The following is a 26,960-nucleotide window of genomic DNA, read 5'->3' as shown; positions in this document are numbered from 1 at the left end:
AAAGAGAGATGAGGAGAATAGCCTCGCCTAGCCTCGGGTGCCTTTCTCGATCATCATCGTACCAGCGTCTCCTCTCTCGAGACGAACGAAGAGCCCCGGCTATCCCCTTTTCGATCTAGCACGGCTCAGCCACCGGGGTGCATTGAAAAATCCCCGTGTAATTGAACGACGTTACACCGGCCCCGTTTTTACCCCCACCCCTCCCCCCCCCCGTCCATAATAATTGGTAATCGCCGGGGAAAACGGCTGACCCGCAACTTTCTTGCGTTTTCTGTAATTAAACTATCCGGGGCGCGGTGATGCACGCCCTCGACCGACTATGCCCCCGGTGTTTTCCGCGATGCAACAGTCGTCGCCGGTTTTATGGAATCCGAGCCGATATCATTAACCGGCGCGCCACGTGCAATCAACGACCATCGCCGTTCTACTTCGTTCTGTTGCCCGGCCGGATTAACGACCGAGATTTCTGATCGACGCCGCGCCGGAACACACAGAATTCGAGATTCTTTCCTCAAATCGCTGGGAAATCGTACTTCTTACAGAAGAACGCCTAGGTCGACCACCGAGCAACGGATGTGGACGATCCATCCGAATAGTCGGTCACATCCCCTGCTTCAATGTCGATCTTGTGTTCTCCTCTCAGAATCCTAAGCGTGAACGGGTGCACGCGTGTCTGTGTGAGTAAAGAAGTGCAGTGATCGATTGCGAGCAGACTATCGTAGAAACGAAACGTGAACTAAGAAGCTCGAGCTGCCTCGGTCACCGAGAAAACCGAACTACACGATCTAAGAAACGGTCCCGAGGGTTTTTGTTAGATCAATACTTTATTGTAGTCATATTGCAATCCGTTTAACGTTATACAGGGTGTCTCAAAATTAGGTCCGGAGCCGAAAATGGGAGGTTCCTGAGATCATTTCAAGCGACATTTTCCTTTGAAAAAATGTCGTCCGCGGCTTCGTTAACGAGTTATTAACGAAAAACACGGACCAATCAGAGCGCGAGCTAGACGCGTGCAGCCCGGCGCGCCGGCAGCCGAGTGTCGGTGGCACGCCGCGATGTCGTAACGAACAAAAGTATCTCGATGATGTGAATCCTCGCCAATTTCGATAAGCTTTGGATATGTTGTCAATACCATGATTCTGAACAACATTTCCCTTTACAGTTTCTGTCGATCGGCTTTAGTTTACGACATTATTGTAAAAATTTGTAATTGTAAATCGATCGATGTACTATTTCCTATCCGATTTCGATAATCTTTGGATATGTTGTCAATACCATAATTCTGAACAACATTTCCCTTTACAGTTTCTGTCGATCGGCTTTAGTTTACGATATTATTGTAAAAATTTGTAATTGTAAATCGATCGATGTACTATTTCCTATCCGATTTCGATAACTTTTGGATATGTTGTCAATACCATGATTCTGAACAACATTTCCCTTTACAGTTTCTGCCGATCGGCTTTAGTTTACGATATTATTGTAAAAATTTGTAATTGTAAATCAATCGATGTACTATTTCCTGTCCGATTTCGATAAGCTTTGGATATGTTGTCAAGACCATGATTCTGAACAACATTTCCCTTGACGGTTTTTGTCGATCGGCTTTAGTTTACGATATTATTGTAAAAATTTGTAATTGTAAATCGATCGATGTACATACTATCTCCTCGCCGATGTCGATGAGCTTCATTTCAAAGGAAAAAGATATTTACAACATCGAATTTATAACATATTTCAAAGTCATCGAAATCGGTGAGGACCCACATCATCGGCAACTTTACCCGAACGATAGAAGAAGCACAAACTTATTGAATCAAAAACTCACTTATTCAGCCGTAAATCCATTTGACTACCACATACAACCACCACACTTTTACATAATTGTTGAACTCGTAGCACACTTTTATAACTCGTATCGATATCGAACGAAATTACTTACTCCGACGCGGAAAGAGTTCGATGCTCTTCGCGATGCCGCGCGAAACTGTGCTCTCCCAGCGTACAATGTATTCGATGAAGGCGTCGTTTAAAACAAATGAAATCGTTCCCAAGGAGATATTGATTTTTCGAGAATCATATGATTCTCGAAAACACCGATTCGAAGATTATGTAAAAGTGTGGTGGTTGTATGTGGTAGTCAAATGGATTTACGGCTGAATAAGTGAGTTTTTAATTCAATAAGTTTGTGCTTCTTCTATCGTTCGGGTAAAGTTGCCGATGATGTGGGTCCTCGCCGATTTCGATGACTTTGAAATATGTTATAAATTCGATGTTTTAAATATCTTTTTCCTTTGAAATGAAGCTCATCGACATCGGCGAGGAAATACTATGTACATCGATCGATTTACAATTACAAATTTTTACAATAATATCGTAAACTAAAGCCGATCGACAGAAACTGTAAAGGGAAATGTTGTTCAGAATCATGGCATTGACAACATATCCAAAGCTTATCGAAATCGGATAGGAAATAGTACATCGAACTATTTACAATTACAAATTTTTACAATAATATCGTAAACTAAAGCCGATCGACAGAAACTGTAAAGGGAAATGTTGTTCAGAATGATGGTATTGACAACATATCCAAAGCTTATCGAAATCGGATAGGAAATAGTACATCGAACTATTTACAATTACAAATTTTTACAATAATATCGTAAACTAAAGCCGATCGACAGAAACTGTAAAGGGAAATGTTGTTCAGAATCATGGTATTGACAACATATCCAAAGATTATCGAAATCGGATAGGAAATAGTACATCGATCGATTTACAATTACAAATTTTTACAATAATGTCGTAAACTAAAGCCGATCGACAGAAACTGTGAAGGGAAATGTTGTTCAGAATCATGGTATTGACAACATATCCAAAGCTTATCGAAATTGGTGAGGATTCACATCATCGAGAAACTTTTGTTCGTTACGACATCGCGGCGTGCCACCGACACTCGGCTGCCGGCGCGCCGGGCTGCACGCGTCTAGCTCGCGCTCTGATTGGTCCGTGTTTTTCGTTAATAACTCGTTAACGAAGCCGCGGACGACATTTTTTCAAAGGAAAATGTCGCTTGAAATGATCTCAGGAACCTCCCATTTTCGGCTCCGGACCTAATTTTGAGACACCCTGTAGAATGATTCATAACAATTGGTATAGTTATTAATTTGCCCGTTAGAGTATCGAGGTCTCGAATGGCAGGCATGCGTGAATATCCGAAATCCTCATATGGAATAAGAAATCCATTAAATCGCATTATTGCTTGCTCTAACATATTTTATGACAATATCGATTTTTTTAATGGCACGTTACAGGCATTCAAAACAAAATTGCGCGATACTATATGTTAATCGTACCTGTATTTGTTTAGTTTCGCATGGTCCATTTTTATGTAAATTTTAGTTAAGACTTAGGTTAAGATTTTATGTCAAGATTTTTTGTCATATCTTCTTTTTGTTATATCAGTTATACTGTCAAAACTGTACACATTTGTATAAAAGGACCTCGGTCCGTATAAATAATAAATAATAATAATAATAATAATAATATCTCGTCGAGAGCAACGCTCGCGAGAGTTTTACTCCGAAATGGACTCCCAGGTTAAAATCAAGCGAAGAATAACGATAAATAAGTAGGAATAGATGTAATTTTGCCGAGCTAGACTCACGTATTAAACCACCGTGCGTCCGGCGACGAAAATCGCCGGCGGCCATGCTCGCGGGACTCTAGCTTCGCCGGACTTAATTATTTTCTGGCCTCGCGGAGAGCGCTGCTCCCCGCAACTGTGAATTAACATGTCGCGACGGAACGAAGAGTTATTGTGCTCCCTGACACACGCCGCTGGAGATGCGCACCGCGTTCTCTCTGTTCCCCGTTCTCTCTCCGCGGTGAAACGGGTTCGCCTCGAGTGGCTTTCCATTGATTTCGAGTTACCCATGCCGCAATTGCTCGATGAAAGATGGGACACCGTGAACCGGCATGGCACCGGGAAAAATCCCCCCGAGTACGAGTCTATCCCCTTCGAAATGAATTATTCGGCCGCGGTCGTGTTCGGCTCAAAGGAATGTTCCCGATTTTTGTTTACCTTTCGTCAATCGATGTTTCGCAACGTTCTGCGACGGTAAACACTCGTCACACGATCGATTTCGTGTACTTTATCCGCTTTATCGAAATTGTTACGATCTTTGCCCGTGAGAAATGATCGAATACATTTGCAGCGAGCGTACACAGTTAGGAGCATAACTGATCACTAGACTGTGATCTTTATGCAATATAAAAAATATTTGCATTGATTGCAAGACACAAAAGTGAAATAAAAATTTCTTTCTTCTTTTAATTATCTGATTAAGCTGAAAATAATTCGCTCTCTGATGTCTTTGAATCTTTTTAATATGTCCACTGCTTTAAATTGTGCTTACTCATTTTTGTCATAAATGCATAAAATCCGCAGTCTACTGATCACACACACGTTAAATCAGAATAACCTTTTTATGAATGAACCAATGACTTCAATTTCTCTGTAAGGCTAGAAGAATTATTTTAGTGAATGACGCTTAATAAATATGTTGAAAAAATGCATTTGGTCGGAATTGTGGAAAACAATAGTAAAAATTGATTTTTACAATCGTTTTAGCTGGGTCAATAACGGAAATTTAAAAGATGTGTCTCTGAAAATTTCATTGAAATTGGTTAATTGATTTACGAATTATAAAATCATGAAAAATTACAATTTTTACCGCTTTTGATCGTTTATAAATCGAGTTTACACAGCACATCTTTCAAACTTTTGTTATTCGCCCAGCTAAAAAAGTTGTAAAAATAAATTTTTACTATTGTTTTTCACAATTCCGATCAAATGCATTTTTTCAACATATTTGCTAGACGTCATTTACTAAACTAGTCTTTCTAGCCTTACCGAGAAATCGCACTCGCTTGGTCCATTCCCAAAAAAGTTATTCTGATTTAAAGTGTGTGTTATCAGTTATGCTCCTAAAACAAAATACATGTTTGAAATTTTCATTACAAACATAGATAAAAAATTAAAAAATCGAGACCATTACGTTTTCCTTCGTAATTGCGATCAATAACAATTTTTAAAAAATTATTCACATATTATCTAGTATACTAATCCTTCTAACGTCTCAAAAAAACTCAAGCTGTTGGGTCGAATTTTGAAAAAGTTATTCATTTTTAAATGATGTACGAATGCTTTGTCGAGTGGCGATTCAGAGTCGCCATTAAAAATTGTTTCACCATTATTCACAATAATGTTTAACTTATAAAATATGTTCGTATCCAATCACCTACTAAACATTTATGTATTATCTGAGGTATTATGTCAATTTCACATATCCATAAAATGAAAAATATAATAGAATGGAATTATTTTAGGTCGGAAGAAAAGTTTAATTTTCGTTTTTAAAATAGCTTCGAGTGCAAAGGGTTGATCTCGTACAGGGTGGGGCGATAACTTTGTCCACCTTGTAATGACATGAAAAAAACGATACAAAAGTTGCATGAAAATCTGTATGCAAATCAGCAAAAGTTGTGTTTAAATCCTGTTTGTAGTATATTTGTCCAAGTAAAAGTTCGAGCACTGTGCCCAATGTTTTGCATTATTTTTATCCGATGTACCTACACCGCTTATTGATACCTGTGAGCTCCGGTAAGCTGGAAACTATTATTGCACGTATACGCGATTCGTGCCGATTACCCGACGTTCCTCGAGTAATCGTGCGTACGAGCCGAGCATAGAAGAGGCGCTTCGAGCTGCTTCGAGCCGGGTCGAGAAACAATCGACCGGTAATCACGGCCTCGAAGGTGATAAATCGGCTCGCGGGACCGAGGAACGCCGACCATCGTCTCATAAATTTGCTCGACGATAAGCTGGCCCTAAGATAATGAAACACACGCGTGCGCTCTTGCTTGTCGCTTCCATGGTTCTCGGATGAAAGAACATCGTGCTGCGGATCAATTGGAACGTGCCACTGGAAATTCGATCTTCGTACAACGCTCTTTGAAATCGTAAAATTGCATCAGCATTTTATGTCGATCCCCTAGCCTAATGCACTGAACGGACACTCAATTTTATGAACGAGGCTTTTCCTTTGCTGTCTGGAAAAAGGTCTAGGAGATTTTCGGGATTCCTTTTTACTGTTACTATTATGTACCGTTACGGTCGAATATTACCCTGGCCTCCAATTCGAACGATCCTTATGCTTGCATACATACAACGAGAACAATTTCTCTGAACGAATTGTACGCTACGTAGAAGCATGCTTCTAATTTTAACTTTGTCGAAGCTTATTACAGCACATCTCAGATTAGATTAGATTAGACTTCGACGCGCAAAGTGACACGAGACGCAGCGCAAGATGCAAGGTAAACTTGCTGGGTGGTTATATTTGTTTTCTGGTCGCGCTTTGTTAGGCTCAGGTTGGTCCCCGGGAAAGGCCCTTTTCCCGGTTGTCGGATTCTTGACACGTCTACCTGAAATGCTGTTTAAACCCGTAATAAAAATAGATATAAACACGTAAATATCCCTTGGTGCATAAGCATTTCGAAGCAGAATTTGGACAGTCGAGATCCGTCACGACATTTTCCATTATTTTTCTGTAGCCCGGGGTTTCCCAAAGTATGGTACGCGTACACCTGGGGGTATAGGAAGAGTTTGGAGAGGGTACGCACTGATTTTAATGCAATAATCCTGCAGCGGGATTCTACTGTTGTGTACAAAGGATGTACACGCCTGCTACTTAATTCCGATTATTTTTAACGGGGGATACTCACTAGAGGGAAGGACCCCAAGTGTCCGACTTCGATTTTGATAATTTTTTGTGAGACGATGGTATATGGATCCCCAATGATGTATGCAAAATATTAGGTGCAGCTACTCAATACTTTTAAAGATATAAACAATTAAGTTTCCGAAGTTCCATTAGCCGTGTAAGCATTTTTGCGTGTAAACCTTAATTGTTTGTATCTTTAAAACTATTGAGTAACTACACCTAATATTTTGCATACATAATTAAGGATCCATATACCATCATCTCACAAAAAATTATCAAAATCGAAGTCGGACACTTGGGGTCCTTCCCTTGTCAGTGTTACGACAGTTATAGAAGGGGTACACAGATGTCCAAAACTTAGGGAAACACTGCTGCAGCCTATTGTTGGATCGAACTTGATTCATGACTAGACTGCGGATATTTATGCAAAATAAAAAATGTTTGCATTGATTGCAGGACACAGAAGCCAAATAAAAATGGTATTTTTCTTTTAATTATCCTATTAAGCTGAAACTAACACATTGATGTCCTTAAATATTTTTTTTACATGTTCACTACTTTAAATTGTACGTATCAATTTTTAGTCATAAATGCATCAAATCCGCAGTCTATTCATGACACGTAGTCGATTCGCTCCACTGATAATGCTGCAAATATTTTTCCCAGACCCAAAAGCATTATTAAACCCATTAGAGTAGCGTTGCAACTATTTTACCACGTTTTTTAGCTCGCTTTCTTGTCTGTCTGTCTGTCTGTTTGTCTGTCTGTTTGTCTGTCTGTTTGTCTGTCTGTTTGTCTGTCTGTCTGTTTGTCTGTTTGTCTGTCTGTTTGTCTGTCTGTTTGTCTGTCTGTCTGTCTGTTTGTCTGTCTGTCTGTTTGTCTGTCTGTTTGTCTGTCTGTTTGTCTGTTTGTCTGTTTGTCTGTTTGTCTGTCTGTTTGTCTGTCTGTCTGTTTGTCTGTCTGTTTGTCTGTCTGTCTGTTTCTCTTTCAGCTGTATACGACAGCACAATCAAGGTACCAAAGTCTTCTTTCCCGTAAATCAAACTTCTTGACACCGGAAATGACCTCGTATTTAACTCCAGTGCTTGCAAACCTCTTTCGGGGTAATTTCATCTCCGGACCGTCGTCTTCGGGTATGATTGTATTACGAACCAGTGCGAGGAGGAATTTTTTCACCGTTCAAACGTCGATTCTCCGCAGCACGATCAAAGATCACCGTTCCTTCGCCGATGTCCGTTTATTCGAGCGATGCTCACGTGCTCTCCGATTACAAATCTCGTGCTCCGAAATGAATTCGGCGGCTCCGCCTTTTCCGGGTCGGGGATTTTTTGAGAACGCTCGAAAGGGAGTTAACGGGTCCGTCCGTTGACGCACGAACGCGTCTCGATTCCGAGAAACCACGCGTTAATCTGCTTACGATAAAGTCTGTGTCCCGATAGGACAGACTGACCGAGCCTAGACCCGCAGTCGTACGAGAGCATGATTTTTCCCAAAGTGTTGGTGAGGCGTGGAGGAAAACGAGAGCCTGGGCTACGTGATGTTCGTCACATCACGGTCCCCATCGTCTCGATAAGCATCGGGTCACGCAGAGGGGCGCTCTAGAAATACGAGACACACAGACGACCAGAGGAATAGATCCGAAGAAGCTCCCAGGCCTAGCTTCCCACCGTTCGATGTTCTCACCTCTAATCTCGTTTCTAAACAAACCCTGATCCTCTTCAAACGCGTGGGTCGACGACTCTGAATTAAAATGTTTACCCCGGGAAATTTATTAACTTCGGAACTGGAACTGATCGTATGTACTTGAAGATAGAGACGTTTAGGATCGAAAGAAATTTTACATCGTGTAGGAAAATCGATGGATCTCGATGGCTATCTCGGAGGAAGTAGTTTGACTTCAAGGTGTTGATTCGAATGGATTTTCAATCGTGATCCCGTTGGAATCTTTCAACGTTTGCGGGCTTAAATTAAAGGCGAAAAAAAGTACTTTATGATAGGTGCATTACTATGTCCAGGAAAAGTCGAAGTCGTTACGAAAGAAATAGATGAATGTGTCCATAATTATGAAAGTGGTCTCAGTGAAAATTGAAAAAAATTATTTTGTCAGTTTTCTCACATCACATTATTGGAAACGAAATTAATTCAATGTAATTTTTACGACGTTGTGAAAAATGAACCGTTAGATAGTGCTTGTAATATAAGGCCACAAACATAAAGGCTTAGACCACTTTCATAATTGTGGGCACAAATGTCGATCGATAGCGCGAAGAAAAATGATTGTATTTTTAAGGGTGTACGTCGAATGGGAGGGGGAGGATTTTAGGTCTTAAATTGAAGATCGAAGTTTCGATAAAAATGCCGTGATCACGTTGAAAAATTGGGAAGTCCCGATCGAACGAGAAAAATTATTGTATTCCGAGGGGTAACTTGAAATCGATTTTTAAATCGGGCCCGGGTGAACCCGATTTCGTTCGTCTCACGCGACCAGATGGATTACCTGATTTACGACCGATCGAAATAGAGGGTTCGAGCCGGCTAACTTGTTCTCGATTTACGAGAGTGGGGCGGGATCGAAAAGTGGGAAACGTGATCGAGCGCGTCGAGTTTTTATGGTTCGTGAGCACCTCGGACGTCGGGATTTGGCTCGAGTTGTGTGTTACGTTGGTTCAATGGACTCATTCTTGATCGCAGCAAACGTCGTGACGGTCGTACGTTTATATGGGTGACACAATTCCCCGTCAGGAGTCGAACCGTTTCGTTTTTGCCGCGATTCGAGCCAATCTCGTTGTTCTAAAAAGAATAGTAATTTCAAAACTGCGCACTCTTAACTCTGATTCGCACCCAGCGCCCGCTCTAGGGGTTACGTCGCCCCAGACAAATTGCCATTCCTTGAGAACATATATATTTTTAAAATAAAGGTACATATTTTTTATCTTCAATAAAAATCAAATCATTTTATTTAAATTTTAATAAAAGCATTTATTTTAATAAAAGCAAATTTTCTATTAATTGGGTATTTGACAGATCAATATTTTTCTCACAGTTACAGCCAAAATGGCGCCCCTAAATTTTCGCGCCCCGGACAAATGTCCGGGTTGCCCCCCCCCCCCCCACCCTAGAGCGGGCCCTGTTCGCACCTCAAAAACACGGTAAATCCTCGAGCAATATATTCTCTATACTCTGGTTACGATTCAAGTTGCAAAACAACCGGAAAAAATCAAACATTCGTCAGTACAATATCTGTGGTTGTCAGGAAAAACGCCACTGTCACAATTTCAAAAAATTTGAGTTTATGCATCATTTGAGCTTTATAGTATATTTGCCAGAAAAGAAGTCATGAAAATAAATTCGAAAGGCTCAAATAAATAATGCAATTTAACCGATGTCCCATGTCAAAGCATTAGTGATCAAAAAATCTCGAAAGTGAAATTATTTCAACCACAGATATTTCTCTGGTGTTATCCGTGACGACAAGAGTACGCGCTTCGTATCCGTATGCAACAGTTATTTATCGCGCGAATGAATAAAAATTGAATAGCACTTTAAACATGTTCTACTGCATTCAGAAACAGAAAATGGCGAAATTTTCACACGACGTGCGTACAATGGCGTTTTCAAACTCAAACTGAACGAGCGACTCCTCGAATAAACGAACGTCGGTAACATCGTTGGCTGCGTTCGAAAAAAGAGGAGCGAAGCGTCACAGAAAACAGTCGAAGCGAGCGAGGGCTCTCGCGTATTTCACTGGCGTTTACGAGGTCCCCTTCGAGCTTTCAGGGGCCCCTAAGGGGAGATCTTTCGAGTGGTTCTTTTTTTATTGTCGCAGGGAGGAAACTATAAAAATCGTCGTAAAAGTCGGACTTGGTGCGCGAGCGATCGCAGACGACCAGTGGACCTCTGGAATATAGTTTGTTGGGGATCCATGGGGAGTCGAAGGGGTCCAGGGGGGGCTCCATCTCGCTCGCGGACTTTGACGCAGCATTTTCGCGTGAAAGTCGCGGCGAGGTGAACGCTTTGGGCGGAAAGCCAGGGGAAACGAACGCGTGCACGTAAACAGGTGATTTTGGAAAAATTGGGGAGCTTCGACACGTGTCGGCCATGTTGGAACGATTTGTTCCAATGTGATTACGTAGAGTGTATTCTCGGGAAGACTAATAAAATCTACAACACAAATTTGAAAATCAATTCTCTTGCTTGAATTAAATCGAGCAGATTACATAAATTTGCTCGGCTTTATCCAATTGTTGTGGCTGCAGCGTCAGCGATCAGCTTCTGAGACGACGCGACGGTCGTCGATCGCGGGCATGGTCGCAGATTATTTTTTTCTCGTCGAAACGGCAACAATGCAACGCAGAAACGGCGCATAAAGAATTCAAGGACGTAGAGAACTGATTTGCGCTTCTCGACGCAGCTCGCTCGCTCCGAGGTCGATTCGCGAATGGTGTTCGAACGTCATTCCGAATCGAAGAAAATGAGTCGACCGCGAAAGGGTCAATAGGACCCGGCGACAACTGTACAAACAAGCTGCACGTGTAGTCCGAGGAAAACGGTGGGAAAATCGTCAGGTTTACAGACGCCTTCGACGTGTCCTCCTGGTCTCGGCGGTGGCGCATTTCTTTTTCACGCTCGCCCTCCAGGGATTCCCAGCTCTGCTCCTTTCAAAGGGCTCGCTCGTCCCTGCAGGACGAACTTTACCGCTTCCCTGTATTTAAATTCCTTTCAAGTTAGTCACACTTGGGACGCGTAGTTTACGGTTCAATTTGGCTGTCGTTAAGAGGCCTTCGGCAATTAGCCTCTCGCGGACAGAAGTCGTTAAACGGGAGGACGATTAGTGCATTCCGACGAAGAAGCTAATCTCCTGTCCAAGGATCGGACGTCCATACGATCCGAGTGATTGTCGAAGCGCGACAATGGTGTTTTCCCAGTAATTTATACGACCTTTCGTATCCCTGATTGATCTATTTCACAGAACAAACTGTGCTGAAGGTATTGATCAAATGACACACATACAGTGACTGACAATTTAAAGTGGACACCCTTAAAAATCGCATAACTTTTTAGAAATTGGACCAAAGGACTTGAATTTTTTTAAGATGTTAGAAGACCGGCTAGTTCGCTAGAGAATAAGTAAAGAAAAATTTAATACGATTGCAATTGGTAGGAATTATACAAAATTTTTAAAAATGATGTTTTGTCAACTTTTCCATCTGGGCCTGTAACGATAATTTAAAAAATGCGTTTTATAGATTTCGGTAACTTATATGCATACTGAAAATTTCATCGAAATCGGTCTACATTGCAATGAGCTACATACGTTTAAAGATGAGAGCTTAAGGGTGAAAGTCGCAGATTTTCAGGGCATTTCGCCCTTACGTGATCATCTTTAAACGTATGTTCTCATTGCAATGTAGACCGATTTCAATGAAATTTTCAGTATGCATATAATATAAGTTACCGAAATCTATAAAACGCATTTTGTATATTATCGTTACAGGCCCAGATAGAAAAGTTGACAAAACATCATTTTTAAAAATTTTGTATAATTCCTACCAATTGTAATTGTATTAAATTTTTGTTTACTTATTCTCTAGCGAACCAGCCGGTCTAACATCTTAAAAAAATTCAAGTCCTTTGGTCCAATTTCTAAAAAGTTATGCGATTTTTAAGGGTGTCCACTTTAAATTGTCAGTGACTGTATATGAAATGCTGAGAAAATATTTTTCCGCACAATGAGGTCGTTTCTCGAGGCAGGATCACCGTCTATTCGTATGCACCGGTTGTGTGATTGGGCCGAACTGCATCGTCGATGCAGCTCTAATTACGTCGCCCTGTAATCGCACGCACTCGTTTAACGGTGGTTCACGGATCTAGGATTCCGTTACGTCGGCACGGCAGCGGCGGCGGCTGTGGGAATACGAAATGTCCGTCGACGTTCGTAGATATGATCGTGAACCGGCCTGCCTATCGGTCGATCGATTAAACTCGAGCCGATCACGGGAAAACCAGCCGGTAAATAAACCCGAGCGCTTCCCGATAAAACCCACCTGTACTGAACGAACGGATCTGTGGATCGATAGATCCTCGGATCCAGCGTGGGAGGCCTGGTTAGACCGATGTCTCTATTAATACTCGCCGAACGAAGGTCACGATCGACTGTACAATTTATTTCGAGGTTTATTGCTCGATGGATCATTAGCGTGGAACAGACGAGAGAAATCAGCTAAATATACTACATATATTTACGAGATCTAGAGAAATAGATTACGCGATGCTTCCCGAGGCTACCGTTCGGTTAGATTTATCGCATCGCGGTGTCTCTGCTGTATTTAATCATTCCTGTTGCTCCTCCGAGACTCCTTTTGTGCTCGCGCCTGGTAACAAAACACTCGAACGAGTTGACGATTTGAAATGACTGGACTGCGAATTTCACGCGTTTCTGACGGAAAATGGGTGGATGAAATTTTAGATAGTAGAAAGATTAACTAGAATTATTAAGGAAAGAGACCACTGCTGAAGCTTCATTATTCTTTGAGAAGGGCGCCACTGTGAGATATAATGTGAATATAAAAGTTCTCTTTAATGAACATGTTATTTTTTGTTTCTGCTCAGCTAGAGCTGGGTTTTGAACGAACGCGCGCGGCCTTCCGCGTTTCTCACGCGTCTATTTCCAGAAACGAGTCCGCCACCTCGATCCCGATAGGATCCTTTACACTTCACGCGCAGCCCCGATAAAAATACTCGCGGGTTTTCGGGGGTTCGAGATCGAGAACCCGACGAAGGGCTGCGACGAGTGCTCTACTCTGTCGAACCAATCGCAGGGCCAGCATCTATCCCTACCCTACTCGTCGAGACGGGGGAGCAGATGTGTCGCGTAACACACAACACGGACCCGTCGAAAAGTCAGTCAGAACCCGGCCTAGCGCGTGATCACTTGCCGATAGATCGGAGCCAACAGTTGCGTCGAGAGCATCGTTTTTCTTTCTTCTTCAATCGAAAACAATCGTTTTTCTCGATCAACGACCAGTGCGACGAGCCTCCGGGATAAATCGGTATCGACTGTGCTTGCGATCGAGATCATTTTTCCTTCAGAACAACAGTTCTCATCTTTTCCAAGATTGATGATAAATCGGAGTAAAGTCGAGTGTGCTTGAATGATCGAAATCTTTTGGTACCGATCCAGAGCAGTCACTTCCTTCGAAGTGTGCTCGAAGATTGAGATCGTTTCTTTTCCGATCCGGAACAGTTGATTTTTTTTCGCCAACGTTGCTGATAAATCGGAGCCAAGTCGGGTCGGTCGAGTGTGTTTTGAAGATCGGCATCGTCTTTTTTCCTGATCCAGAGGAGTTGTTTCTTTTCGACGACCGTAGCGATGAGTCGCCAATAAATCGGAGCAGAGTGTGCTTACGTCGAGATCGTTTTTCCCCCGATCCTGCAGAGCCGTGTCTTTCTAGCAGTGATATGCGAGCCACGCGTCTGGCAACATGTGCATCACGACCATAACAGTCAAGGTGATTATTTTCCCGTCCATCGTATCCGTTAATCCGTGTTCGTTTTCGTACAGCGTTTCAAGAGCGCGGTAACACCTAGTGGTTCAGTTAATTTTCTAGATTTTAGTTTTGATAAGCGCGCCTATCGCGAGAATATTTTCGTTCATTTATTGCTTATATTCCTCGCATGTTCCTCAAGTTGTCAAATGTCCCTCGAGCCACTCAAATTCGTCATTGGACAGCGGATTTGATGCATTGATAACGAGAAAGAGTAGGTGTAATTTAAAACAGTTAAAACATTAGAAGAATGTAAAAATACTGTTATATTTTTCTTCGACCTATTAAGCACATTAAGAAAGAAAATAAATGCATTTATAACGAGAAAGAGTAGGTGTAATTTAAAACAGTTAAAACATTAGAAGAATGTAAAAATACTGTTACATTATTTTCGACCTATTAAGCATATTAGGAAAGAAAATAAATGTCTATTCCACTGTAGTTTGTTGCAATTCAGGTAGAAAATTTGTATTTCGCATAAAGATCTGCTGTCTATTCATCGTACACTTCGCTTAAAAAAAAATCGAGCTACACGATCTAAGAAACAGCACGGACCCAAGGGTTTTTCTTAGATCAAGACTTTACTGTAGATCATGTTTCTTTCAAGCGCAACATTATAAGTGGAGCATAATGTATTGTTTTAATAAGTATATAGTAGGTTTATTTGATGCCCTCGGGGTTACAGATTCCATTTTCCATTTCCCCCTCTTACTCTTACGTAAAACTATATTTATAATGTTTACAATATTTACGAGAGAGAGAGAGAGAGACCTTACATACCAACTTAACGTATCCCATCCTCCTCCCTCCTGTATTGTTTTAATATATGAAGTTAAAAATGAGCGAAGTATTATGATTATGCACGGGTTAAAGAATTGGAGGACATCTGACTGGATGTACCTCGCCACCGTTACGATCTTGAAACGCAGGGGTTTTCCTACGTTGAGACGATGGGTCCGTTAGGAGACGCCATCGGGTTTCGTTGATTGTCGTGAAAGTCGGTTGTTCGTGATTGGAAGACCACGAAGAAGCGGTCGGCGTCGTCCAAGGCGATGGACGTTGATCGTTTACAATCTGCGGCACAAAGGATGATTGTCGGGAGGCCCGGTGTTCGTTTCTCGATGAAAATCCTCGCCTGTTCCGGGATCGAAAGTCTCCGAGGTCCGCGGTTTCCTTCGTTTCTGTCGCGGGATGACTCTCGTTAACAGGCGGGCATTGATTATGCGAAACGGCCACGTTCCCTCGCGGATAGAATCGCACAATGGCGGGCACAGTGTCGCGGAATCTGCAACGCAACCGATCGGAACCGAATCGCGGATAACTCGTCGATAGTGCTCTTTAACTAACTATTGTTTTCCTCTCTGTGTTGCAGGTAAGTGACATCCGAAGCGCGATGCTATTCCCGCGACACGCTCGAACTACCATCCGGTAAGTGACATCTGAAAAGCTCTCGCGATGCGACGCAAACCCTGACCGCGAGCTCGTGACTCGCTGAAAAGATGAAACGTCGAACAAACCAGCGCATAACGCTGCGAAATCGGTGCAGTCTCTCCGGTGCATCGATGCGTCGGGTTGCGTCGCTGCTGCGTCACGCGATACACGATTAACGAGCCGGGCAAAGTGAAACATTCCCAGTGTCGCCAGATCGAGGAAATCGAGGGGAATTTACCCCCTGTCTGATAACTAGATTAAGGATGTTCTGGAGGTATATAAAAACAAAATTTTTGAAAATTTGACAAGATATACAGTGACTCCCACTAATATTCGGACACTCTTAAGAACACCGTAACTTTTCAAATATTGGACTATGCGATTTGAACTCTTTTGGAAAGCTAGAGCAATTAGTTTACTACAGAATGTGAAAAGAAATTTTTTCAAAAATTGCATTTCACCGGAATTGTAGAGGAAATACTAAATGTTGCATTTTACAACTTTTTTATGCGGGCCTATATTGTAATTTTGAAAAATATGTTTTATAGATCTGTGATGGTTATATGCATTGTGAAAGTTTCATCGAAATCGGTTGATGCGGGGAAAAATGACAGTCATTGAAAGATGTAAGAATTCTTAGATTTACTGCTGTTATAGGCCGAAAAATCGTGAAAATCTGCAATTTTTACCATCTTTAAACACTTGTAGCTCATTGCAACGTCGGCCGATTTTGACGAAATTTTCTGGATATGTTTAATTGAAACAGATCCACAAAACGTATTTTTTAAATTTTCAATATAGGCCCACATAAAAAGTTGTAAAATGGATCTTTTAGTATTTTATCTACAATTCCGACCAATTGCAATTTTCGAAAAAATTTCTTTTCACATCCTGTAGTGAACTAAATGCTCTAGCTTCCGAAAAAAGTTTGAATCGTATAGACCAATATTAAAAAGATTATCGCGTTTTTTAAAGCGTCCGAATATTAATGGGAGTCACTGTAATTCTTACTAAATTAATGCAATTACCAAAGTTTGGGTTCGATTCACTGCACCGTTTAAGTAAGAATTATAGCAACTTAAAGTTTGCACATTTTAACACGTCTTCTTATGAAAAATTCATAAAATTCCGCTTCAAACCCTATTTAAACCTTGAAAAAACGCAACTAAAAACTCCAATTTTTTTTATATGTAGTAAAAATTATGTAATTAATTATGTTCAAAATTTATTAGAATTCACTAAACACAGTTACAGAGCAAAAAAATTATAAACTGTTACAAAACGTCAAATTTATCGTGTTGTCTCTCACTAGCATGGAAACGCGACAAGTGTAGACCACTGATAATAGCTACAGAGGGTACAATATTCGCAAAAGTTTAGTGCAAAATAAACTCATGAATGGCTCTCATTGCCAATATATTGATGGATTTCGAATTTCTTGTACTTTTGTCTCCCATTGTACCTCCAGAACATCCTTAATACGTGACCAGTCTACGGTCTTAGTGGGGGATGCTGGAGTATGCTCATGGTGCTGGAATGGGATAGTGGAAGGGGAAAAGGGGACCAGTTTTGGTCGATTCTGGCGACACTGAACATCGCTGTCAATCGAGGGTCGTGGCAAATGGGATAGTCAATTTTCTTCGTGGGTGACAATTTTCTCAATTCCAGGCACATACAGTGGGTGTACAAAGTATTCGTACAACTTTTAAAAACTAATAACCTTTTTATAGTTGTACCAAACGACCTGATTTTTTATAGTCAATTAGGAGCATTGGTTTACGAAATGATATGCAATAAAGATTTTCGAAAAATTATAATTTACAAGGTTACATGCAAAAATAAAAAAGGCATTTTTAAAACTTTTTTATTTGGGCCCTTAAAAACGACACGCATCGAAAGATGTACGATTCGGTGGATTTTAAGCAGAAACTGATCAAAAGTCGTGTAAAACTACGATTTTCACCATTTTTAACACGTCGGTCGCCACGTCACCCATTTCTGGGTGATGCTCTTCTTGTTTCAGTTAATTAAAAATAGGATATTATATACCGTGTGGTTCACGACAAACAGGCCACCTAACTAGTTCCGTTAGGATTAGAGATAGAAGAAAATGTTAGAGAGAAAAGTTTTACTGTTACAGGGGGCACATATGGCGAAAAGAAATGTTCCGAACTGTGATAACTACACTGCGGATCTTCATGCAAAATAAAGAAGTTCTGCATTGATCGTGGAAAGCAGGAATAAAATAAAAATTGATTTCACCTCTTAATGACTTTGTTACATCAAAAATGTTTTATATTTCACCGAACCAGTTTCTTCATAAATGCATAAAGATCTGCAGTCTAGTGATAACTCTTGCACGAAATTGTCTACGACAAAAAAACAAGTTCATTTATTGTAGAAAAATCTAATCTCACTTTCTAATTCTCCTAATGCTGAATTCCGCGTTCCGCCGATTTCGGTCGATTATAAATGCATCGAATCGGCAATTCAGTGATAAAGAAAACGTACTCTCGGATAAAGCTGACAAGCGAGATCGGAGCACGAGGGTTAATTAACTGAAACGTTCGAGAACAACCTAGTAATTACCGTATCGAGGAATCACGAGACGTTGCCTGTAAGTTAATTTTCCAGTGCAGCTGCGTCTGAGTTCGGTTTAATTGTTTAATGGCCGGGCCGCGAACGAATCGGCGGCCCCGGTGTCCACGAATTTCGCGGCGACGGAGAAATTTTCTGCCGCGAGGGAGAGCCAGCCCGGAGAAAGTGCTCTCGCGGCTAATTAACGTCGACATTGTCGCCGGTTTCGGCGGTTGTGCTTCGCAGTTTCGCACACTCGCGCGTCGCGTCGGCAACTTGCGATTCTTTAAATACCGCGGCCGATAACGAGCGCGATAAATTCGAAGTGGAGCATCGACTTCTCGGCGAGCGTCGTTCCAACGGCGAACGTTTAACAAACTGACAGCACAAATAAACGTCGGCTCGTTTGTTACCGAGAGAGACTGAGGTGAGGGGAGGGGGAGGGGAGTGAGCGGGAGAGGCTTTTTGTAACGGGAGCCTCTTGATAAACGCGCGCCGGTTATTGCGGAGAATTTTTCCCTGGCCAGTTTAATATCGTAGAACAAGCCTCTCGTTATCGTCGAGGGTCCGGTTCGTGGGTGATCGATAAAAGACCGGCCATAAATCAGCGCCGAATCCTAAATAGGATTCCCTCTTCTATTTTCGGAGAAAAGATTTCGGAATCCACGACCGTTAAACCTCTCCGGCGCCCTCTCCGATGATCTCAGGGCTTGGGAATATAAAACGTTTGAACTTTGACACCTCGCAGAAAATACCAGGGGAACATGTGAAACGCATTTCACGTTGATGACGAGCTCCAAATTTTACGACAGTGTAAGCATAATCATTCACGAGAAGTCGATTTTTTATATCCTAATGACTGGTCGAGCTTTCCATTTATTAGACCAGATTCAACATTCTCTAACAATCTGTCATCTCTGTATCTATAATAATGTTCCGAGTAGGCGTGGCTTCGGTGTTCCATTGAGCCAGGACAGTGTTCCACAGTAATTTGAGTACATTCCTTAACTTAGGACTCGATAATCCAAAACAGTTCGTCCTAGAGACCGCAAGTGACTTCTTTTCTACATCTAATGCCCAGAGTGGGCGTGGTCTGTTGCAAGTGGGCGTGGCTATCTATGCCCATTTCTTAACTTACAAGGGAAGGACCCCAAGTGTCCGACTTCGATTTTGATAACTTTTTGTGAGATGATGGTATACGGATCCCTAATTATGTATGCAAAATATTAGGTGTACTTACTCAATAGTTTTAAAGAGATATAAACAATTAAAGTTTCATACCTAGTTAATATACCATGATTTGAGCTGTAGTTTTCGAAGTTCCATTAGCCGGTGTAAGCAGGTTTGGTGATTCACAGGTATGAAACTTGAATTGTTTAAATCTTTAAAACTATTAAGTACTATTGACTACACCTAATATTTTGCATACATAATCAGAGGTCCATATACCATCATCTCACAAAAAATTATCAAAATCGAAGTCTGACACTTGGGGTCCTACCCTTGTTAGGACTGAATGTTCTGAAATACCGAGCTCTGGAGACCAGAAATTACTTCATCGCTGCGCGCTGTATCTAATGCCTTGAGTAGGCGTGGCTTCGTTGCTCCCGGGTTTAACAGAGCCAGTGCCCCACAGGGCAATCCGCAGTTGCTCTGAGCATTGCTGGAGCTATTCAGAGACTATACATTCATTCTTCAACTTGTCATCTCAGCGCGGCAGACTCGACCCGACTCGACTGAACTCGACTGGTCGATAATGCGAGGCGAGTTTCATCGTAGATGGGGCCGTGTTAAGTGCAAAGGGAGCTCGACGAAGGGACAGACGATGAGCAGGCGCTGAAAGATGCGACTGGCCGATCCTCGGAGGTCCCTCGGCGCAATAATTGCGGCAGGGCAATTGCAGGAACACGCGCACAGCGCTGCGCAACGCAACGCAGCGCAGAGCGACTTTTGTGAAGCAGCCTCGGCTCATAAATCAGGAATCGCCGGACGTGCGGGATGATCCTCCCCGGTATCTCTTATCCGTGGACTCGGTTGCGAGCTCGTATGGAAATCGAAATTGTGCCCGGCTCTCCGTCGTCGTCCCGTGGCGTGTCTCTCTCTCTTTCTCCTCCCTTTCTTTCTCTCTTTCTGCTCATCGCCGCGGATGCAATTATGCGCGGGTCTCGCTCGCGCTCCTTTCAGCAGAAATGAATCTGCGATTTTTGCGCGACCGCGCGACCGATAGTATTGATTAATGGGAGCGCGGTTCATAAATTTCGCTCCGGCGATATATCGGTCAGGGGGTGGGGACGATGATTGATTTTTCGAGGCGGCATTGATTTAAATTGAAACCCGCCGGCGCGGAGCGCAGCACGAGACGAACCAGACTCTCCTCGACCAAGTGATTCTCTGTTCAGGTGCTAGAAAAACTCTTCCCGTCTCTTATCTAGATCCCTCGCGGCTACGATCATTGAATTCTCCGCTGGTGAAACATGGATCCTACGCCAGCGCGACAGCCTTGTTACCGCGAGAATTAGAAGAGCTGTCGGTGCCTCAAGATGCTCTAAGCGTCTTCTCTAGTCCCAACGTGCCCGCTATCAATGTTCGTTTCGCTGTGTTGGTATACGGCCAAACCTGATCCTGTGCGGTAGATAGGGACCGCAGAAAAAAAACCGCATAAAAAAAATATTCACAAACTTCATAAAGAGCTACTTATAATAAATAGTTTATCACGACATATGTAAAGAAAATTTTTATGCGGTGAAGAGGGACCGCATGACAAAAGTCTCACTTAGAAAATATGCCGAAGCTTTACGAAACAAAATAAATAATTAAATTACACATGGAAACATTTAAAAAATTTTAATTTTTCATTTTAACAGCGAAATCAAATTTTATCTCTTTGTTGTACGAATTTATAAGCATTATAGCAACTGTAGGCGTAGGATAAGTATGAATTTTCATTTTCTGTCCGGTCTGGGCGTTAAGCAATGTTAAACAGCCGCTCTCTGTTTGCTCTAAAATCTTACATTTCCCTGCAATCGTATTGCAATTTCACGTTTTTCGAAGGTACAATGTTGTTATTTCGAAAACAAAACTGTAGAGAATTGCCGCGAGATCAGCCAACGAGTCTGAGCTGTAGAATCCCACGGGCCGTCCAGGAGAGAGCAATCCAGGCCGTCGAGACCCGATAATAAGACCGGTCCTCATAAATTTTGCGATGCGGTATTGGCTCTGTCGCGATACGATCGAATTGAAATTAATTCCTACGCGCGTACCTCTCTCGGTTGGCCTCTTTCTCTTTCTGCAACATGTGCGTGCCACAGTGTTGGAAAAATGCAATTCGTTGCATTAAAAAATAGATACGATCTCGAAAAGCGCGCGCGAGCAAGCGGCTGTCATAAATCAGAAATCGCTCGGATGGCGTGGCGCCGCTCGATCGCGATGATACAGGCCCCGTTTGCGTAATTAGTTAGTTCGCGGCCCGCCAATAAGAAACTAGCTCTTCCCAGAGGTGTCCCGCTCGCGAATTTACGGCGCGATGTGTCACGGGTAGACACCTCTACCGAATACTCGTTTTTCTTAGATCGAATATTTACTTGTACACTTCTCTTAATGATTTGAACAAGGTCGTCAGAGGTTCGGAAAACATGTTTCTCTCCTCTTCACCTCTGATTGCGACGAGTACACTGTTAGAGTGGAATGAAATTAATTGCTTGGGACGAAAACAGGGACGAAAGAAAGAAAACGAGGAAGTCAAGTGCGGTCGGCGTGATCGATAAAACAGAAATTCTTGCAACCCACTTCAAAAACCGTGCTACACATATTTCGAACTAGAAGATTAATGACTTTCAACGAGTTTTCACTGTGCTGTATCCGACTTGTTCATTCTCGTGCGCATAAAATGCAGAATCTAATACGAGAGAGTCAAATTGGAAGGAGAATTCGACTCGGAACGAATCGCAGAAAGAAAATGCCTGCAGATCGCGTGAACGGTTCAGGAACAGAAACTGACGGGAAACATCCGGAAGGATATTGCCACGGAAGAACCGCAGCATCGAAAACTGCAGCATCATGCGTTTCGACACAGCGATCCATCTCGGGAAGCCGCAATTATCCGGATAATTGCTCGTCCGTTCGAAGATCGATACCAGGGACGTTAACCGCGCGCCTCGATCGATAAACGTCGCGATCTAGCGATCTTTTTGCCGCGCGCTACCCTCGACTCTGTCTTTAACAACGCGGTAATTAATAGACTGCGAATCCTCGTGCAAATGAAAATTTATATATCCGTCGTACCTGTTTCCCGTTGGAATACCCGGCGAAAGTGAATTCGTGCATTAGATCATCCTACAAGTCGCGCATCGTTGAACGACTCTTGGTCTAGGTTAGATGTTTTTATTAATCCTGCTCTTGACTAACATCCTGGCCAGTGCAAATAATTATCGAGGAAAATTAAGTTCTATTTTATCTCAGTTTGCTGCATAAACGTTCCTGGTCTGCTCATCGCTATGCTGTTTTTAACCGACTTCGAAAAAGGAGGAGGTTACTCAATTCGATCTGTATATGCCTTTTTTTTTTTTGCTTTTTTTTCTATGTATGTTCACCGATTACGTCGAGATGGATGGACCAATCGGAACGAAACCTTTTGCATCTTGTAGAGTATTTTCCCGGGATGGTCCCGTGCAAGAAAACGTAGGGTGGTGATACCGTCGTGAACTCCGCTGAATGTTAGACGCCACGTCGTTACCGTTATCGATAATTTTTCCAAATTACGATTTGGAATGTGACGGCTGACAGAGATAAAAAAGTGTGAAATAAAAAAAAACTTTAAAAAAAAAATTTAAACCGACTTCGAAAAAACGCACTAAAAAGTATAATATAATTTCCATTTAATATATGTGAATACACACGAACTTAAATACAATACAATCTTTTCTCGGAGGCGGCGCAAATATATTATTATTTAAATATAAATATATTAGTATTTAGAACAATTTAAGGATTTTCGTAATTTCCAGTGTCGAAAATTTTCAATTTTGCGCCGCCTCCGAAAAGATTGTATTGTATTTAAGTTCGTGTGTATTCACATCTATTAAATGGAAAATATTTTATACTTTTTAGTGCGTTTTTTCGAAGTCGGTTTAATATTTTTTTAAAAAGTTTTTTTTTGTTTGTGAGAAAACAAAGTAAAAATTCGTAGCGGAAACCGCGGTGAGTTTACAACCCCTGGCAGAATGTTTCCGATCGATGGCATTGATACGGATTTTTAGAGAAAACATTCACAATTTTGTGAATTAGCGTCTTCGTATTCGCTCACATCTGTCCGCGCGGACGAACGATCCAATACAAAAATCGCGCGGTTTCCGCCGTGTCTGAACGGTCTCCGCAACGCGTTTTCCGCCAGGACAAATTATTCCCCGTGTCGTATAGATCGGAAAGCGACGAACTTTTAGAGGATCGATCGGTCCGGCACCGTTCATAAATCAATGCGAGCAGAGAAACTCGCGTTTTTTCTCGGAATGAATGAACGAACGAACGCGAATACAAGTGCGATGATTAATGGAAGACCAGCGCGGCGTAGCGGGGCGCGGGGACCCGTTCATAAATTCCCGAACGGAGGGTAAACGAGCGGAATTGTCGGGGCGAGGTGGATCGCGATTGATTCCCGTCTCGAAAGACGAACTATCGAGGGTTTCAACCCTCTCTTCGCTCCACAATGCGCCTGATTTCACGTTACAAATCGTTCCCGTCGTTAATCGCGTTTATTGTCGCGCAGAAATTATGAAAACTTTTTCATTCCGGTTTCCGTGAACATTCCCATGCTCCAGCCATTCGTGTCTCAATTTTGGACCAGACCAGAGGATCTTTGAGACAGAATTCGGTACACTGAGAAAAAAAAGTAGTTACTTCAATAACACGCGTGTTATTGTAATTTTTTTACCTCGATGAATATCAATGTACTCTTTTCAATAGTATGCAATTTAGAAGCAAATCGTGATGTATTTGAATTGTCTATCATGAAATGATTGAAAATATTATTCGATTCAATACCGTACATTATTATTTGTAATATTTCTCTTTTTCCTTCAATCAGATATGTTGTCAAAAAAATTTGAGAAATGTATTGATTTATACTGGAATTGGTTTGAGGCCATATCTTATTTTTTTGAAAATATTGATGTCAAGCTTGATCCGCTTATATGATTGGCGGAAATGAGTTTTGCTATTGAAATTCAATAGTATTAAATATTAAAATAAGTTCATATGATATTGGCACTATTTTCAATAGTACATCTTATTGAATCAACATATATTTTTTTTGTTACGACAGGATTTTTTTCTCAGTGTACCGAGGGTTGATATTATTCTAGAAGCAGGTCCCGTTTCGAATCAGTTTCTCATCCCAAGAAGATTGAAAGATCACGTAGCCCTAAAGGGAAGCCTCAAGGTTGAAGAACACTTTTCCCAGGCTCACGTAGCCGGGGACAATTCTACAAAGGGATCGAAATCGTACGCACGGTCACGCGCTCGAGATGCAAGGGATCGATAGGTGCGTGCGATGGTCGACTGTACGAGCGAGTGCATTCTAATTACTCTGCAGGAAACGTCTCGGTGCAACCCGTTTCCGTTTTGTCGACGACTCTCTCTTTCGTTCGAGAAACGTGCGTTTCGTGGAAGCCGGCGGACTCGTCCGTCCCGTAAAAAACGAGGCATGATAATCGCGCGAGGCATCGTGCACGCTCGTAAAAACTCGATTGACTTTTCCCGCGACCGAGGCAATTCATTTGCGCCTAACCACCGTTCTTTCACGATCAATTTCGCGCGAGTTACGACGACGACGACCACCACGACCAACCCCCTGGACTAGCTGTCGCTCTTGCTACCTGTCCATGCATCGCCGGCTAATTAATTACCGATGAACCGCGTCGACCAGTTTCGGACACCACGCTCTACTCCACGATCACTCTCGAAAATTGCCAGGGATGATGAATACTCCGTGAACGACGAACGACGCGCTCGTTTCTTATTTTGCACGCGCGTAAGACGGTAGAACTTGTCTCCGGGCGCCGCCGCGCAGAGCGAATAAATTGCCGGAGTACGTGTTCAACGATCTGAAATTTTAGGCTGCGGCGGCACAGCGGATTGGAAACCCGTTTCTCGGTTCGCGATTGATTCAATCGATTGGTGAAGTTAATCGTCAATCGTTGATTAAATGAAGAAATCATGGAAAAATCGGCGACTGATTCAATCGATTGATGAAGTTAATCGTCAATCGTTGATTAAATGAAGAAATCATGGAAAAATCGGCGATTGATTCAATCGATTGATGAAGTTAATCGTCAATCGTTGATTAAAAGAAGAAATCATCGAAAAATCGGCGATTGATTCAATCGATTGATGAAGTTAATCGTCAATCGTTGATTAAAAGAAGAAATCATCGAAAAATCGGCGATTGATGCAATCGATCGATGAAGTTAATCGTCAATTGTTGATTAAATTTTTGCCCAACTCTGGCTGAAATGGGATAGTGGAAGGGGAAAAGGAGGAGAAGAAAAATCGACCAGTTTTGGTCGATTCTGGCGACACTGAGCCTCGACGAGTCTCCTATATTTTCATCCTGTTGTTCACCTAAGAATCGTATAGTAACGTGATAATAGATGCTGGCGCAAAGTCAGAAATCTCGGGATAGTATAAAATGCGACGGAATCCGGCTCGCCGCGACACAGTTCGCGTCCTATTAGAAACTCGTTCGTCATGCGTTAGGAATCGATTAACGAACGAACCGGCAGCTCTCTGGCCGACACCTGATTAGCGTGGTTGATCTGGGTCGAGAGCAGATAAGCTAACGAGTCCGAGTAGACCAGTATTTTCTCGGTGTCGGTTCTGGGGACCTTTCTCGCAAGGAACAGACCAGTCTGAATAACAGTTCGCGCTGGCTCCCGGTGTCGTCCGAGGAAACAATGCGGTTTACGAAAATTACGGAAGAAAGCGGATCGAAGCGCAGGTAATTCTGCTGTCGCGTCGCTGCTAATTAATTTTCGTGTTGGCGAGCGGCAACGTGTCATAGTGCATCAGAGAGCAGAGTTCATAGAACAGAAAGCAGAGAGAGAGAGAGAGAGAGAGAGAGAGAGAGAGAGAAAGAGAGAGCATGAGAAGTGGGAGCGCGCGTGCACCGCGGAGCTCTTGCTCGCGAGCCCTCGTCGTCTATACTTGGCCCCTCGGTGCTATGCCGCGAGCCGAACAGTTTCTCAAGGGTCCTCGAGTGCATCGTATCACGATCTTCTCTCTCTCTCCTCTCTCTGCCTCTCCTGATTCCCTCTCCGCTCTCCGTGTATTTATCTTACGCGTCGCGGCGATACCACGCGTTCAGGGACCGAACAAGAACTCCTTTTCATTCGAGCAGTCGATCTAACGCGTGGTGATCATTCCCAGATCCCTTCCTCTCACTGTCTCTCTCTCTCTCTCTCTGGATCCTCGATCGGGAAGTGTCGAAAAGTTGCTCTCGAAGGATTTCCCGAGCAGCCGAACCATCTCCAGAGAGTTCGGGATTTGTTACGATGATCGGCGCGGGGTGAGAAGTGCGAAGTGATGTGGTTCAAATACTACAAGGGATACTACGACGTTCGCAAGCTGG

At 42.5% G+C, this 26,960-nt stretch overlaps 1 protein-coding gene across 4 annotated transcripts in view; it reads left to right on the top strand.

The window, feature by feature from the left end:
• Positions 1-26,960, top strand: part of LOC143208836 (rho GTPase-activating protein 20) — a 289,326-nt gene that overhangs the window by 223,269 nt on the left and 39,097 nt on the right. The gene's annotated exons all lie outside the window — the stretch shown is intronic.

Source organism: Lasioglossum baleicum, chromosome 1, assembly GCF_051020765.1.
Source record: "Lasioglossum baleicum chromosome 1, iyLasBale1, whole genome shotgun sequence".
NCBI lineage: Eukaryota > Metazoa > Arthropoda > Insecta > Hymenoptera > Halictidae > Lasioglossum > Lasioglossum baleicum.
The sequence above is the reverse complement of the archived record's forward strand: the minus strand, read 5'-3'. Positions and strand labels throughout refer to the sequence as shown.